Below are 16,734 nucleotides of genomic sequence, written 5' to 3' on the forward strand. Positions count from 1 at the left end.
TTCCAAAACAAGCAGTGTGGTGTAATGTAGGTAAAAAAACTGTCTCCCTTCAACTCTTCAGATACCATCTGTAATGAGACTCTGACTTACTCCATTGAGTGCTAGACTGTAATGCTTTAATGAAAACGATAACATCCCGTACAGCAACTACTAGTCTGTGAACATTCATTATACAACAGCGCCCTCTTGTGTCCTGGAGATCTTATCATATCATTACAATCTACCCTTTTCTAAAGTGATTTAACAGAAATGTAGGGCAACAGTACTACATAAAGTTGAACTTAAAATGGCAGCATTTAAAAGTCAGGATGCTCTCTGTAACTTCCTCCTGTAAAGGAATAACGTTTATAAAATGTAACATTCAGGAAGGCATTATTTAAGTAAGAACGTTCACAGGTAACCTGTAAGGGGATAACAAACGAGTTAAAAACTGTTCTCGGGTATCTGTAATTCAGTTAAGTTCATTCTCTCTGTTACAAGTTCAGTCTTTCTTTGGGTTTGGGTTTTCTGAATGTGTATTATCTTTCTTTTCTCTCCGTGTTCTCTCCTTTCCCCTCTGTACATGCAGGGGTGTCTTCCTCTGTTTTGATGAGCTCTCTTCTATTTCGCCTGTACTGCTGTCCGTCTGCTTCCACTAGGTATGACCGTGGCTCGGGTGTTGGTTTTACTACTTTAGCTGGTCTCCACTGCTTACCCTCCCTTAAAACCTACTTTTGGGCTTCACTCCTGGGTCCCAGGTTATTCTGTCTTTGTTGTGCTCGCCTGATTTCACACAAGACAGGCACTGGTCACTATGGTGGCGTTGGTATAGACGTTCCCATAGCGTCAATCTCGACACAACGCGAGTTACCTTGAAAGGGAACGCCTCGGTTACGTCTGTAACCTCGGTTCCCTGAAGAGGGAACGAGCGTTGCGTCACCTTGCCATTCTTCCGGCACGCCTGTGATCGTCTTGCTTCGACCTATCAGAAGTTGACAATGTTTGGTCTGGGTGCACTTTATAGCTTCCTGCCATGACGTCACCCGCCTATACGCCATTGGACTGATTTTACAAGTGCTTCATGATGCAATCACGCAATGCGTTCCCATAGCATCAATCTCGACACAACGCTCGTTCCCTCTTCTTTTTTTTTTTTTTAAAGCAGTTTTTTTTTTTAGGCTATCATAATTTTTTATGAAGATCATGCAATCATGACCATGCCGATTACAGTATATGTCACTCAGGCTTCACTAACATGATTGGTACCATAGACTATAGACTAGACCATAGACTGCCATCAAGGCCTCAATGAAGGGGATTATGTGAACAGAAAGGGGGTTCACAATGTAAATGTGCAGCCCAGTTACTATTGGGATTCTTAATATTCCAGATTACTAATATTATATCAAATAAAAAAAAGGCAGTTGACTAAAATCTTCCATATCACAAATGTGAAAGCAAAATGGCCAGGATCTGTGCATGACTTAAGAATTTTCAGAGATTCACATTTATGCACATTATTTGAAAGTGGTAAGAAAAGTTCCACAATTAAATATCAAGCTCACTGTATTACATACACTTATGCTGATCCTAACAGAACTGCATTATTTCATAGATGATTATGAACATGTTCCTGCCTGCAGACAGGTGTTTTATGACCCCATTCCCTGACCCAAACCAGTTACAATGCAGCTCTAGCCAGGACAAGGGCACACAATGAAATGAACTTTGGCTAAAGGGAAGATTTCAGTGTCTGATAAGTCTGAGGGTTGCACACCTGACAGGGCCTGTGACATTGTTGCATGTGCCATATTACACAACATTGCCAAAAAAACAACAACAAAAAAAACACTTTTCATTAAATGTTTAATAAAAGACAAATATGCTTAGTTCCTTGAGTTTTATTTCAATTGTTCTTTGTAAAGAAAAGCCAGTGGTCAAGTGCCTGCAACAAGAGATATTAGACACATGCCTCATGCAGCAAATAAAAAGGAAAAGTTGTCTATCCACTGCCCACCTGTAGGCCTATGTCTCCTCTGTCTGTGCAGACTCTTCTGTAGGCCTTTCTGTAGATGTGGAATCCTGCAACTTATATTGCAGCCATAAAGCATACAAGTATAAATGAAGTAAAGTTATTTATGCACTTGCAGGTAGGCTAGTTCCTCCATATGACAGTTATCTGAGAGGGTTTATTCACTGTCCAGTGCAATGGAAACAAATGGACATTACAAAGTCTTATACTTTCTTTCCTTTGGAAAGTTAGAAAATGTCCACTTACTGCACATATTTCAGCACCACTTTCTTGGGAACAGATACAAGTGTTGGTGTATTATGTAAAAGTGCACAAAAGAGGAAAACACAATGTCATTACAATGAACTACACTCGGGAAAAATGTGATCAATAACTCATGGCAAAATATTTTATACATTAACATAAGTTTATCAGTTTTCACTTTCACAAGTCAAAGCAATTCATCATTACTCAAGATTTAACAGTTGAAATGACTATACGGCCTTAATTTAATGCAGCAAAAATTATTTTACAGTGTAGGCTACTAAGACTGTCTAAGACTAAGTCTGTTTGCTTTTATAAACAGACAACCATTTATTTAACAGTGCCTTTTATAAAAGAGACTATAATATAACAAAAAATTACCATTATATGTAGAATATTTTTGTACTTCACTTTTATTTGTTCCCATGTTCTAGTGTGGTGACTCTGACATTGACTCATCTAGGTGGATGCTGCTCATTGGTGGTGGTTGAGGAGATTCCCCCTTCCATATAAAGCGCTTTGAGTACCTAGAAAAGCGCTATATAAATGTAACGAATTATTATTATTATTATTACAATGAACAAAGTAATTATGCAATTATTAAAATACAAAAATATAGGCTATTAAGTGATAAAAACATCTAACATGGCCACTTCTAACGGATTTAAATTGTATGCTACTTTTTGCCAGCCCTCTCTCCTGGCTTTTGCAGACTTTGAGGTGTTCCCTGGCGTTTTGATTAAACATTAAAATTCTGAATAAACTTTGACTATTAGTTCTTGCTCTGCTGAGGAGAAAAACTGAGCGCGCTCTTTGGCCATGCTGAACAGCCAATAGCAGCGTTGCTGATCAATGTTTCTACTATCGATACATATCCCCTTTTAAACCAGCGCATGAACGCGCAATTATCTCACTAACTCAATCCAGCGATACTAATCATATCTGGCAGGTGTGTTCGAAGAACCGAGTTAGCCAGATCATGATTAGCACGATGATATCATCTTGGATGTCTCATTAGATCCCGGATGTTTTAAGCAACGTACAAAGAACGGGCCCCTGATGAGTCCAGAATATGAACGCAATGTTTCAACTTCACGTTAAACATTTTCCTCCCATTGAAAACCATTATAAGAACGCTAAATGTGGCTTAATGCATATTAGAATGTGCCCTTATTATGTCAAAATAACGAGATAATTATGTCGAAATAAGATATTATGTCGAAATAACGACTTGTGTCGAAATAACGAGATATGTCTAAATAACGACTTATGTCGAAATAACGAGATATTCATGTCGAAATAACGAGATATGCATGTCGAAATAACGAGATATGCATGTCGAAATAACGAGATATGCATGTCGAAATAACGAGATATTCATGTCGAAATAACGAGATATGCATGTCGAAATAACGAGATATGTCGAAATAAGATATTATGTCGAAATAACGAGATAATTATGTAGAAATAAGATATTATGTCGAAATAACGACTTGTGTCGAAATAACGACTTGTGTCGAAATAACGAGATATGTCGAAATAACGACTTATGTCGAAATAACGAGATATTCATGTCGAAATAACGAGATAATTATGTAGAAATAACAAGATATTATGTCGAAATAACGACGTGTCGAAATAACGAGATATGTCTAAATAACGAGATATTCATGTCGAAATAACGAGATATGTCGAAATAAGATAGTATGTCGAAATAATGAGTTATTATGTTGAAATAATGACTTAATATATCGAAATAACGAGAAGTTTTCTTTTTTTTCCTATGACACTAAAATCATAAAGTATACTAAAAATCAGATGAGTCCAGAATATGAATTTTCCTCCCACTGAAAACCATTATAAGAACGCTAAATGTGGCTTAATGCATACTAGAATGTGCCCTTATTATGTCGAAATAACGAGTTATGTTGAAATAACGACTTATGCCGAAATAACGAGATGTCGAAATAAGATATTATGTCGAAATAAGATATATTATGTTGAAATAATGAGAAGATTTCTTTCTTTTTTTTCTCACCTTGCGGTTCAGGGCTTCCGTACATATATCCTGAAATCCCTCAGAATTTTTTTTTTTTTCATCTTGTGTGTAAACAAAATGAAAAAAGAATTTTGCACCTAGCTTTATCATATGTTCAGATCTATCTACCGAAAATATATGCAAAATCGCGCATATTTAATGAGATAATGCATAATTTGCAAAAACTTGTAATTCTTTTTTAAAATATTTGTGTAAGTAATCAACTGAGGAAGTTTCATGGTGATATCTATTATTTTAAAAATGTACCCTATTCACCTGTAGTGTCTCGCCTTAAATCCTCAAGTTGAAGAGGTGTATTTCGACATAAGTCCTTCTTCTGCTAGATGATTAAATGCACTGATATAATCCTGAGCTTTTATTTCAACAAAGCTGTTTTGGTAATCAGTGAGCTCAATCTATAGAAGGACTAAAGTAACAGCATTCATCTGATGTGGAGATTGTGTAAATGAGGTTTAAGTTTATGCTAATTCGGGTTGTTTCGAACCCTTGCAGACAGTCGGTCAGAGCTGTGTAATGACATCAAATGTAGTGAATTCACTCTGCAAACTCCAAATCTCTTTGAAAGAGTTTACTGATGATCATTTCAATTTTAACAGATGTGGTTCTGGAACAAAATACAGAAATAAACTTAAATGAGTGACTTACATGAATTTACTTTAACATTTGTAAGTGATGTGATTATAAGGCAATGATCTTTACAGGTATGAATATCAATAACTTTGAGCCCTTAATACAAGTATTAGGAAAACAAATAAAACAGCCATTCTACGTAAGCCCGCAAGATGGCGCCCTTAGCGCATTTACGGTGACTGAACACATTTAAATCAATGATAACATGTACTCATAAATCGCGAAATAATCGAATACATTGTCATATTTTACTGTAAATTGCGTATATTACTTGCAGTACCTATTATGGATTTTGAGGAAGGGATAACAGGACGGCAGTATTACTTAGATAATGCAGATAACACAGATTCCTATGGCACAATGGCGCTAGATACATCTGAATCGCATATACGATCGGCATATTCTGACTCATGAGTGAGCTCCACACTGCTGCTGATCTCGCTGTCACGGGCACGAGCGTCGCAACGTGCGTGATCAGTCTAGCGATGTCCACCCTAGTGGTCCAGGAGCACCATCGTTGGCTCAGCCTGGTTGAGATGGCGAATGCGGACAAGGTTCGGTTCCTGGACTCCCCAATTTCCCAGGTTGGGTTGTTCGGCGACGCGGTGGAGAGCTGCACCCAACAGGTCACCCGACACATCCTACCCCGGCAGCCCCGCTACTGCCTTCACCCGTCCGCCGGGGGCAGATCCTCCACCTGCTTCCACATCCGTGTTTATACCCGTGCGGCGGGGCAGAGCGTGCAATCACGCACGCCAATGTTGAATTGGCTTGATTAAATAGTAGTACAAAGAAGACAGGCTCACTAGGCGTGATCCCCATTCAGTCGACGTCGACTACGTCCTCCGTTCCCTACTTCAGGGAAGGATACGCAACCAGGACGTTATTTTGTCTTGTAAACATGTAAACATCTGTTAAGTGAAGTAGCCTAGTTAAGGTAGCATTAAATAAATAAAAAACAACATGAATTTTTATGATCCCTCTAATTTAGTTTTAAATATTTACATTTTCAGATTCTGTAATGTGTATGTACAGTAACCTTATGTTTACACACAACTGTATGTGTGTTCTTCTGTAGTGTTGGGTGTACATATGGTCATGTTACTCTTCTAGTAAGTCATGTTTTAATTTCTAAATGAAAAGAAATTTAATTTAATTAAAGCTGCAGTAGGGAACTTTTAGAAACGTTGAAAGCTGAAAATTTGAACAAGCACAGCTACAGGTCACTCCCCCTTACTCTCTGCTGCACTACAGCCCTCCCTCCACAGCTCTCCCTCCACAGCTCCTCCCCCACAGCTCCTCCCTCCACAGCCCTCCCTCCACAGCTCCTCCCCCACAGCTCCTCCCTCCACAGCTCCTCCCTCCACAGCTCCTCCCTCCACAGCCCTCCCTCCACAGCTCCTCCCTCCACAGCTCCTCCCCCACAGCTCCTCCCTCCACAGCTCCTCCCTCCACAGCTCCTCCCTCCACAGCCCTCCCTCCACAGCCCTCCCTCCACAGCTCCTCCCCCACAGCTCCTCCCTCCACAGCCCTCCCTCCACAGCTCCTCCCCCACAGCTCCTCCCTCCACAGCTCCTCCCCCACAGCTCCTCCCTCCACAGCTCCTCCCTCCACAGCCCTCCCTCCACAGCCCTCCCTCCACAGCTCCTCCCTCCACAGCCCTCCCTCCACAGCCCTCCCTCCACAGCTCCTCCCTCCACAGCTCCTCCCCCACAGCCCTCCCTCCACAGCTCCTCCCCCACAGCTCCTCCCTCCACAGCCCTCCCTCCACAGCTCCTCCCTCCACAGCTCCTCCCTCCACAGCCCTCCCTCCACAGCTCTCCCTCCACAGCTCCTCCCTCCACAGCTCTCCCTCCACAGCTCCTCCCTCCACAGCCCTCCCTCCACAGCCCTCCCTCCACAGCCCTCCCTCCACAGCCCTCCCTCCACAGCTCCTCCCTCCACAGCTCCTCCCTCCACAGCTCCTCCCTCCACAGCTCCTCCCTCCACAGCCCTCCCTCCACAGCCCTCCCTCCACAGCTCCTCCCTCCACAGCCCTCCCTCCACAGCTCCTCCCTCCACAGCTCCTCCCTCCACAGCCCTCCCTCCACAGCTCTCCCTCCACAGCTCCTCCCTCCACAGCTCCTCCCTCCACAGCCCTCCCTCCACAGCCCTCCCTCCACAGCCCCTCCCCCACAGCTCCTCCCTCCACAGCCCTCCCTCCACAGCCCTCCCTCCACAGCTCCTCCCCCACAGCTCCTCCCTCCACAGCGGAGCCTGCCGTGAACGCGCAGGCTAGTAAACATGCAGAGACACTGATGACGGCGGATAAACAGTTATCGCACATTCACTGGTAGGGACGAAACATCAACAATATGCTTTACATTGACTATGGCCTGCCCATACTTTGACTTCAAACTTGGTCCTCAAATCATTACGTATTTTGCAATACATGTAATGTAACTTGCATGAGCTGGTGCTACTCGAGAAATTGGCAGTTTTAGTTGTTTGTCCACCATTAGCAGAGCTGCGGCACACCGGCTATCTTGATTTTGAACGACGGTACGCGCTGTGCGAGAGAGGGGGGTGATGATCAGCGCGTACACAAGCATGATTGACACTGCTAAGACACTCCTCCTGGCTCTGATTGGTTGTTTCTTACCGGGAGCGGTGTATTTCTGCAAATGGCAATAGGACCACTGGGAGGAGCCTGGGGAGCTTGATTTTTTCACAGATTATCTGTCTCATATTCTACTGTCAGGACATAATGACAGTTTTAACAAATATGTAAAAAATACATTTTTACAGAAGTTACCAACTGCAGCTTTAAATCCCTGTGACAGAAAGAGTATGTCATGTGCAAACTTTCATAGTGGAATTTAAAGCTGCAGCATGGAAGATGTTTTGGTTAAAAATGAACAAAAATCAATTAAGCAAATGCAGAATCAAAATCAACACTGTCTCCTTGCTTTACCCCGATACACAATGGTAAGTTTATACTAATGAGACTTCCTGCTCAGCTCAGCTACCGTTCGGACGCTCTTGCTTACTGCTCCGCGCTTTGCTCTATCGCTTTTATATTTTATCTTCTATATTTTTATATTTTAGCTCCTTTTATCACCTAATTTTAACTTCAGCAAATCAGCACAGTGCTCAAACGACAAAGTTTGGATTACCACAAAAACGCAGAATTCTTCTACCCGACCAGCTTACATTCCGGGGAAAGGAAAACACAACTGCCTACAAGGATAAGAGAGAAAATGCCTCTTCTGGAATCTACTTGCTGCACTAACTGCCACAGACTTTTACAAAGGATTGCAGTTCTTGAAACAAAGTTATTTACGGGACCACCAAACCAGACGGAACACACAACAGAGCTTCGTCAGGGACACCCTCAGCATATAGCCGGTGAGTCCCATGAAACTAGTGCTCCTCGACAGGTAGAGAAACAAGCCGATCGACTTACAAATCGATGGCACAAACAGGGAGCGAGACCCAAAGGCACTCGAGACATCAGATTGTCACGAGCCCCACATATTGCCGCAGTAGCATCCTCTACCCCAGATACAGCTCTGACAAGGATGGCAAACACTGGTCTCCCACCAACACCTATACATCTTGAGAACAGATTTGAAGTACTAATGAATGTAAATGAGGAATCCCCAAACGTGATGAATGTGATCGAACACAGACTGTATCAGCCAGTAGCTAACACTGATGCTAACTGGCGCTCAAGGTCGAGCAGACAGCGGCACTCAGCTCAGAGCACAGCCGAGCCCAGGACTCTGATAGTGGGGGACTCCATAATCAGAAACATTAGCAGCAGGGATACAACTACATGCTGCCTTCCAAAACATGTTGCAAAAGCAACAACTTCTGATATAAACAGGGAACTTCAGAACATTCTGATGAAACATAAGACTGCAAATCGACTCATAATTCATGTGGGGAAGAATGATATTCATAAAGAGCAGTCAGAACTCCTTAAGAAGGATTTCAATGAACTTTTTGAAACACTTAAAAGACTGAAAGTTCAAACATTCATCAGTGGACCACTCCCAGCAAGAGGAACAAACAGGTTTTCTCGGCTGCTTGGGATTAATACATGGCTGCAAAAAACCTGCAATATAAAAGGAGTAAACTTCATTGACAACTTCAATCTTTTCTGGAGTCAGAGACAACTATTTCATCGGGATGGCCATCACCCAAACAAACTTGGTTCAAGAGTGTTAAAGGACAATATCGACTTCTCCCTCAATCATCCTTCTGCAGTGTGTGTCAATCTGAACGACACACACACACCTGGAAACAGTATGAATGAACACGGGACTTCACTTCAGCAACAAGATGGACATGCGGTTGACATATCACACAAGGACAATGATAACACCACTGAGCCACAACAACCTCTGCTCACGGACACAATCTCAGCTGAGCCCTGCACACAGAGCTCACCACAGACAGACACATTAGAACTGCTCCAAGATTCAGCACCCAAGGACGACTTCCTGGAAAACAGCCAGGGAAGCCAGGACAGCATATCACAGCCTCCTATAACACCTGAGCAACAGCCCCTTTCACCAGATACTTTCTCACTCTCGCCAGCGACTCCACTCCTGTGCTTCTCACAGAAAATGGAAGAATTAGTGCATGCTGGAACCAGACTATCCCACTCTTTTGCTGCAAGCCCCCAGATACCAACCAAAAATCGTCAGGCACCTCAAACACCGAAGCCTGCGCGCCGAGCTCGCCCGCCCCCTCCTCCTGTGAGAGCTCTTCGGCCTCTTCGGCCAAAACGCCAGGGCCCACACCCTCCTCCATCTGCTCGAGGTGAACCAAAAACAACTGATACCAGCTCTCAGTGATGTGTTTTGGGTTCCTGTTATGATAACAGTAACTTTCTCAAATGTTTACAGAACAAGCGGGAACCCAGTGTGCCTGTATCTTTCTCTATTGCTGTTCTATTACAAGATAGAAAGTCTAAGGCCTTCAATAGCCGTACAGCAAACCCAACTAATCTGGTGCCTATTACATGTCAAACTAAGATTGCTGTGGGGACAAAAAGGAAGACTGTTAAGTTAGCACTTTTAAACATTCGCTCACTTAAAAATAAATCACTTCTAGTCAACGACTTAATAACCACAAACAACCTGGACTTTATGTTTCTAAATGAAACCTGGCTAGAATACAGCTGCAGTGCAACAATCCTCAATGAAACAGCCCCTCCTAACTTTACTTTTATGAGTGTCTGCAGAGCTGTTAAGAGAGGTGGGGGTCTAGCTGCTCTTTTTAAAGATATCTATCAATGTAAGCAAATATCATTTGGGAATTACCCGTCTTTCGAATATCTGGGTACTGTGTTAAAAGGTGCTCCTCGCATTTTACTTATCATTATTTACAGGCCTCCAAAATATTCTCCAGCCTTTGCTGAGGACTTTACAGAACTGTTATCAACAATTACCTCAGAGTTTGACTGTTTTGCCATTGCTGGAGATTTTAACATTCACATAGATAATGCAGAAAACAATATGGCAAAAGAAATCAAAACTGTTTTAAAAACTTTTGATCTGACTCAGCATGTACATGGACCCACACACAATCATGGACACACTCTAGATTTACTTATCAGTAAGGGTCTAAACATTTCATCGATTGTTATTAAGGATGTAGCACTGTCTGATCATTTCTGTATTTTCTTTGATATATTGATCTCTCCTGCCACTGAAGCTAAATCTGTGTCTGTCAAGAAGAGATGCTTAAATGAGAACACTAGTGTACTATTTATGAAGGCTATATCCTTAACACCAAGCATATCTGCTGACTCTGTTGATTTTCTCCTTGATTCTTTTAACTCAAAAGTTAAAAATATAATTGATGATATTGCTCCTGTTAAAGTCAGGAAGAAGAGTGGCAGACAAAAAGCACCTTGGAGAAACTCAACAGCAGTGCAACATATGAAAAGACAATGCAGAAAAGCAGAGCGCATGTGGCGGAAGACAAAACTTGTAGTCCATTATAACATCTACAAAGACAGCCTGCATGCTTTCAATATGGAACTAGGCAAAGCTAGACAGACTTTCTTCTCAAATATTATAAACAGCAATTTAAACAACACACGCACTCTTTTTGCTACTGTAGAGAGACTGACAAACCCCCCAAGCCAGATTCCTAGTGAAATGCTCTCAAACAGCAAGTGCAGTGAGTTTGCTTCTTTCTTCTCTGAGAAAATCAATAATATCAGAAAGGTGATCAGCACATCCTTGAGTTGCACTGAGGTCAGACAGATCAGACCACCTGAGAAAGTAGTTACTATGTCTGACTTCAAAGAAATTGATGGCAAAATTTTGGAAGAAACCGTACAACACCTTAAAACATCAACATGCGCCCTTGACACACTTCCCACATCTTTCTTCAAAATTGTGCTAAACAGTTTAGAAGCAGATCTTCTAGAAGTGGTAAATGCCTCACTTCTCTCTGGGAGTTTTCCAAACTCCCTGAAAACTGCAGTTGTCAAGCCCCTCCTGAAAAAGAGCAATCTGGATAAGACCATATTAAGCAACTATAGACCGATCTCAAATCTTCCTTTCATAGGCAAGATCATTGAAAAAGTTGTCTTCAATCAGCTGAACAAATTCTTAAGCTCGAATGGATACTTTGATAATTTTCAATCTGGTTTCCGACCGCATCACAGCACAGAGACAGCGCTCATAAAGATAATAAACGATATTCGCTTAAATACTGATTCAGGCAAATTATCAGTGCTGGTACTACTCGACCTCAGTGCTGCATTTGACACTGTCGATCACAACATACTTCTTGACAGGCTGGAAAACTGGGTGGGGCTTTCTGGGATAGTCCTAAAATGGTTCAGGTCATACTTAGATGGGAGAGGTTATTATGTGAGTATAGGAGACCATAAGTCTGAGTGGACATCCATGACATGCGGAGTCCCTCAAGGCTCAATTCTTGCGCCACTCCTGTTCAACCTGTATATGCTCCCAATGAGCCAAATAATGAGAAATAACCAAATTGCTTACCACAGCTATGCAGACGACACACAGCTGTACTTAGCCCTATCGCCTAACGATTACAGCCCCATTGACTCCCTGTGCCAATGCATTGACGAAGTCAACAGTTGGATGTGTCAAAACTTTCTTCAATTAAACAAAGACAAAACTGAAGTTATTGCGTTTGGAAACAAAGATGAAGTTCTCAAAGTGAACACATACCTTCACTCTAGGGGTAAAACAACTAAACATCAAGTCAGGAATCTTGGTGTGACACTAGAGTCAGACCTTAGTTTCAGTAGTCATGTCAAAGCAATAACTAAATCAGCATACTATCATCTGAAAAATATTGCAAGAATTAGATGCTTTGTTTCCAGACAAGACTTAGAGAAACTTGTGCATGCTTTCATCACCAGCAGGGTGGATTATTGTAATGGACTCCTCACTGGCCTTCCCAAAAAGACCATAAGACAGTTGCAGCTCATACAGAACGCTGCCGCCAGGATTCTGAGCAGAACCAGAAAATATGAACATATCACACCAGTCCTCAGGTCTTTACACTGGCTCCCAGTTAGATTTAGGATTGATTTCAAAGTATTATTACTGGTATATAAATCATTCAATGGCCTAGGACCTCAATACATTGCAGATATGCTCACTGAATATAAACCCAACAGATCACTCAGATCATTAGGATCATATCAGCTAGAAATACCAAGGGTTCACTCTAAGCATGGCGAGTCTGCTTTTAGCTATTATGCCAGCCACAGCTGGAACCAGCTTCCAGAAGAGATCAGATGTGCTCCTACAGTGGTCACATTCAAATCCAGACTCAAAACACTTCTGTTTAGCTGTGCATTTACTGAATGAGCACTGTGCCGCTGTTCGTCCGACTGTTTGTACTGTACTGTATTTTACTCTATTTTTCTAAACTGTTTTAATTATTCTTATTTCTTTTAATTATTTTAATTTCTCCTATGTCAGCAGGGCATTTAGCCCGAAACTGTAAATGCCCACTCAGAAGGTGATAATGTGAAAGTGATTAATGTGGGTTTGAAAGTAGAACAGTATTTAAATGACGATATTAAAGTTTTCGTCTGAGAAAGAATGTGAACGCAGTGCTAAAGTGCTAAAGAAAGTGAAAACAACGTGTGAGTAAATGAGGGAGAAAAGAAAGTTAAAGGAAAGTTGATAGATGGAAGTCGTAAGAAGATTGAAGGTTAAAAGAAGGTTGAAAGATTTAAGTCTTAAGGGAATCCTTTGAAAGAAAGATCTATAATAAATATTCTTTTTTATTTTTTAAAAGTACTGTATTTTATTTTTCTAAACTGTTTTAATTATTCTTATTTCTTTTCATTATTTTAATTTCTTCTATGTAAAGCACTTTGAATTGCCATTGTGTATGAAATGTGCTATATAAATAAACTTGCCTTGCCTTGCCTTGCCTAATGATTTAAATTTGAGCTCTCAGATTTCATGGATTTCACAGGAAATGTCAGTTTCATGTCTTTCTCTTTTAGGAGAGATTCTGTTCTTCCCAGCCTCTCCGACTGTAGACACACGTCTGCCATTCTCATACAAGTCTCTAAATCATAGCTGATGTAATATTCACTAGGTTCTTTCAGCTTAATATGAAACAGCTCTGGTGACCTTCATCCACACTTCACTACAGCGTTCACTGCACTTGTTGTGGTTTGGTGTGTGTTCCTTTTTCTAACCATAGCCAAACTAACTTAAATGCCAAATAGTTGGCCCTTATTTTTAAGGTGACTCCTTTAAAGGGATACTTCAGGATTTAGCATTAAGCTTTGTATGAGTAGAAAACCTGTAGTATTTTAGAATTACCGTGCTTTCCACCCTCATGTCCCCCTGAGATGAGAGATTTATGTATTTTTTGTCTGGAAAAAATCCTCCGATGACGCAAAAATCGTCATTTTGCGTCATCGGAGGATTTTTTGGCCAGAGGCGAGAGACTACAGCCAGTAGGAGGAGCTGTCCCGCATGTGTTCAAACCGCCCATAGAGGGATCTCACTCACAGAATGTACACATAGTGTCAACCATCTTTCTTTAGAAGCTAAGCTAACAGGCTCTTGTTCTGTGGAGAAAGTTAATGGAGTTTCATCTGTTAATCGAACAGTCCCAGAAGTGAAAAGAAAATGGTTGGACATGAAGCTTGACTGCAACACTTGTGACTTGTGGACTTGTGTTTCGTTTGCAGATGCTATTACTGGCTCTCATAATAAAAGTAAAAAGAAAAACCGTATGTAATTACTATATACAATATTTTTTCAAAATGCTGTGTAAATATGTACCCGATTAAGGTGAATTAAAATGCAGCCTTATTAATGAGCAAAACGTTCGGATGTTAAGCGCACTATTTACGCGTGGCTGGAGCAGGTGTAGATTTCTTTCGTACCAACTAACGTTTGGAAAATACGAACATTTTAATGAATCCGAAAATTTACGCCAGAACCACTTTACACACGATTTACAGAAAAATTCGTTCTGCTCGTGTTTCATGAATGAGACCCAATGCATTCCTAATATTTGCCCCACTGTCACCACCAATGACACGGTCTGCAGGGTCTGGTCTAGGGGTGTAAATATTAATCGATTCGTATCGATGCATCGATTATACAGCCGACGATTCGATGCATCGATGCGTCCGCAAGAGTATCGATTCATGTGTTTATTTTGCCGCCTGTCTATTTTCAGCGATCTGCTCCGAAAAATGCGTACAACCTATAAGCTGCGGGTGGCGCTAACCTCATTATTGTCTTCTACTTCACACGCGTTACTTACGTTTCACAGTCTATCAATGTTCACACACATTGTTGAGTCTGACTTTCAAGAGCGATGGATCCTTCAGAGCGAGCTGGCAATGACAGTGAAATGTTACACACTCCAGTCGGCGTCAAGTCATGGGTGTGGATGTATTTTGGCTTCAGGAAAACAGATGGAGCAGTGGTAAGAGATGTTGCCGTTTGTCTGATTGCGCCCGTTTCACACATACCCCGTTTGAAGTGCGTATGCGGTGCGTATTGTTTTCAGTACCCATGTTAACAGGTCAGAGCTTTCACACTGCACGCGGTTGCGGTCCGTTTATCCGTTCCAGTTGCGGTGCGTATACAGCAGTGCAGAGATCGTTTCCACACCGAGTCTATTTCTGCTGTGCTGCACGCGCTGATTTAAAGTGACAGCGCATGTTTTGTGGTCAAAATGAACACAGATTGACATGAAAATGTAGTAATTTCACCATAAATGAGTTTAATTAAATAAATTGTAGTAATCTCACCATAAATGTATTTAATTTAATTCTACTATTTTTCACAGTCATCTTTTTTACTTTAAGACCGGGGTAAAGCAAGGAAAACTACAATTTACCTCAACAAGGCGACATAATGAACAACATTCATTTGTGGAGGTGGAAAAACAATTTCTTTGTGACATGCAATTGTATTCTGTATACTCAATAAAAGGCAAATTATATATTATTTTTGTTGATTTATTTGAAACTTAATAGATATCATGTAAAAATCTAGTATTGAATCGTATCGAATCGTATCGCGGGGGAATTCTGAAGTATCGAAAATAATCGAATCGTTGGCTTAAGAAATCGGTATCGTATCGAATCGTCATGTAGGCTCCGATTTACACCCCTAGTCTGGTCTTGCATCATAATTTTCATCTTCATTGCCAATGTATTCTTCATTGTGACTCTCACAAAAATGGTGCCAAAACAGCAAAGTTCTTGACACATCTCGATTAAATGTAAGTGCACTCATCATAAAATACACATACACGATACCATGCGCACTGAAACTAAAGTTTTAACAGCTATATCTCAAGTTTACATTGCGCTGATGTGAACACATACCTCTCTCAGTCAAGTAGAATGCAGACTGAGAAAAGAACGCGAAAATTCAGTATATGACCACCACTCGAGCTCCTATCCAATAGAGGGCGCACTTACACTACAAATAACTCCCCCAATACCTATAAGCCACCATGACATGACTGAACAAAACAATATTTTGGTGAAATAAACTCACAAACAATAGAAAATAGAAAATTAAACGTTACAAAAACATTTGTCATTCTTTGACCTGTTACACAATCACAGCTTTTTTTAATCATTCTTTTGAGACACATCATTGTTTGATTTGAGAACATAATCCTCTGCCGTCTCGCTTCCGCTTCAAGCCGGACTCGTCTCAGGCTAACGCTAATTCCCTTTCACTGTCCACGTTTTGATTTCAGCAAATCAATTTTGGCGAACGTGATTATTGTTCATGAGTCCAACATCCAGCCACGCAAGAAAACATGTGATCTACCTGAGGGAATAATATGCTCAAAAAACATTTCTGATTATTAGTAATGTTTAAATCAGTTTTTTTTTTTTTCAGGATTATTTAATGAATATAAAGTTCATAAGAGATTTATTTGAAATAGAAAGCATTTGTAACATTATAAATGTCTTTACTGTCACTTTTGATTAATGTAATAATTCCTTGTTGAATAATTACTTACATTTTTTTCCAAAAAATAAATAAAAATCTTACTAAACCCCAAACTTCTGAACTGCAGGCCTAGGGTATAATGTTAAAAAAGCTTTCTATTTTAGATCAATTCTGTTATTTTGAAAGTTTGTAATGTGACATTTTTTTTGTGTATGACATTAAAATTATTTTTAGAATTAAATTGTACATAAATAGGTTAAGCAATACAAATGTGTTTATGTCTGATAACCTTTTAAACACACACTAAACTGCAGACACTGACATGACGAACACTGTGTGATAAT

At 40.8% G+C, this 16,734-nt stretch overlaps 2 long non-coding RNA genes across 2 annotated transcripts; both read right to left on the bottom strand.

Annotated features, from left to right (window-relative positions):
* Window positions 1-1,865: 1,865 nt before the first annotated feature.
* Window positions 1,866-6,294, bottom strand: LOC309502209. The gene is made up of 2 exons (XR_014207195.1): window positions 2,830-6,294; window positions 1,866-2,708 (listed from the first exon to the last, which is right to left on the bottom strand). It is a non-coding gene; the product is annotated as an uncharacterized lncRNA (long non-coding RNA).
* A 1,107-nt stretch (window positions 6,295-7,401) lies between these two features.
* LOC309502210 lies at window positions 7,402-16,201 on the bottom strand. The gene is made up of 3 exons (XR_014207196.1): window positions 15,586-16,201; window positions 13,375-14,507; window positions 7,402-7,921 (listed from the first exon to the last, which is right to left on the bottom strand). It is a non-coding gene; the product is annotated as an uncharacterized lncRNA (long non-coding RNA).
* Window positions 16,202-16,734: the final 533 nt, after the last annotated feature.

The sequence above is a fragment of the Leuciscus leuciscus genome (genome assembly GCF_965113295.1).
Source record: "Leuciscus leuciscus genome assembly, chromosome: 7".
NCBI lineage: Eukaryota > Metazoa > Chordata > Actinopteri > Cypriniformes > Leuciscidae > Leuciscus > Leuciscus leuciscus.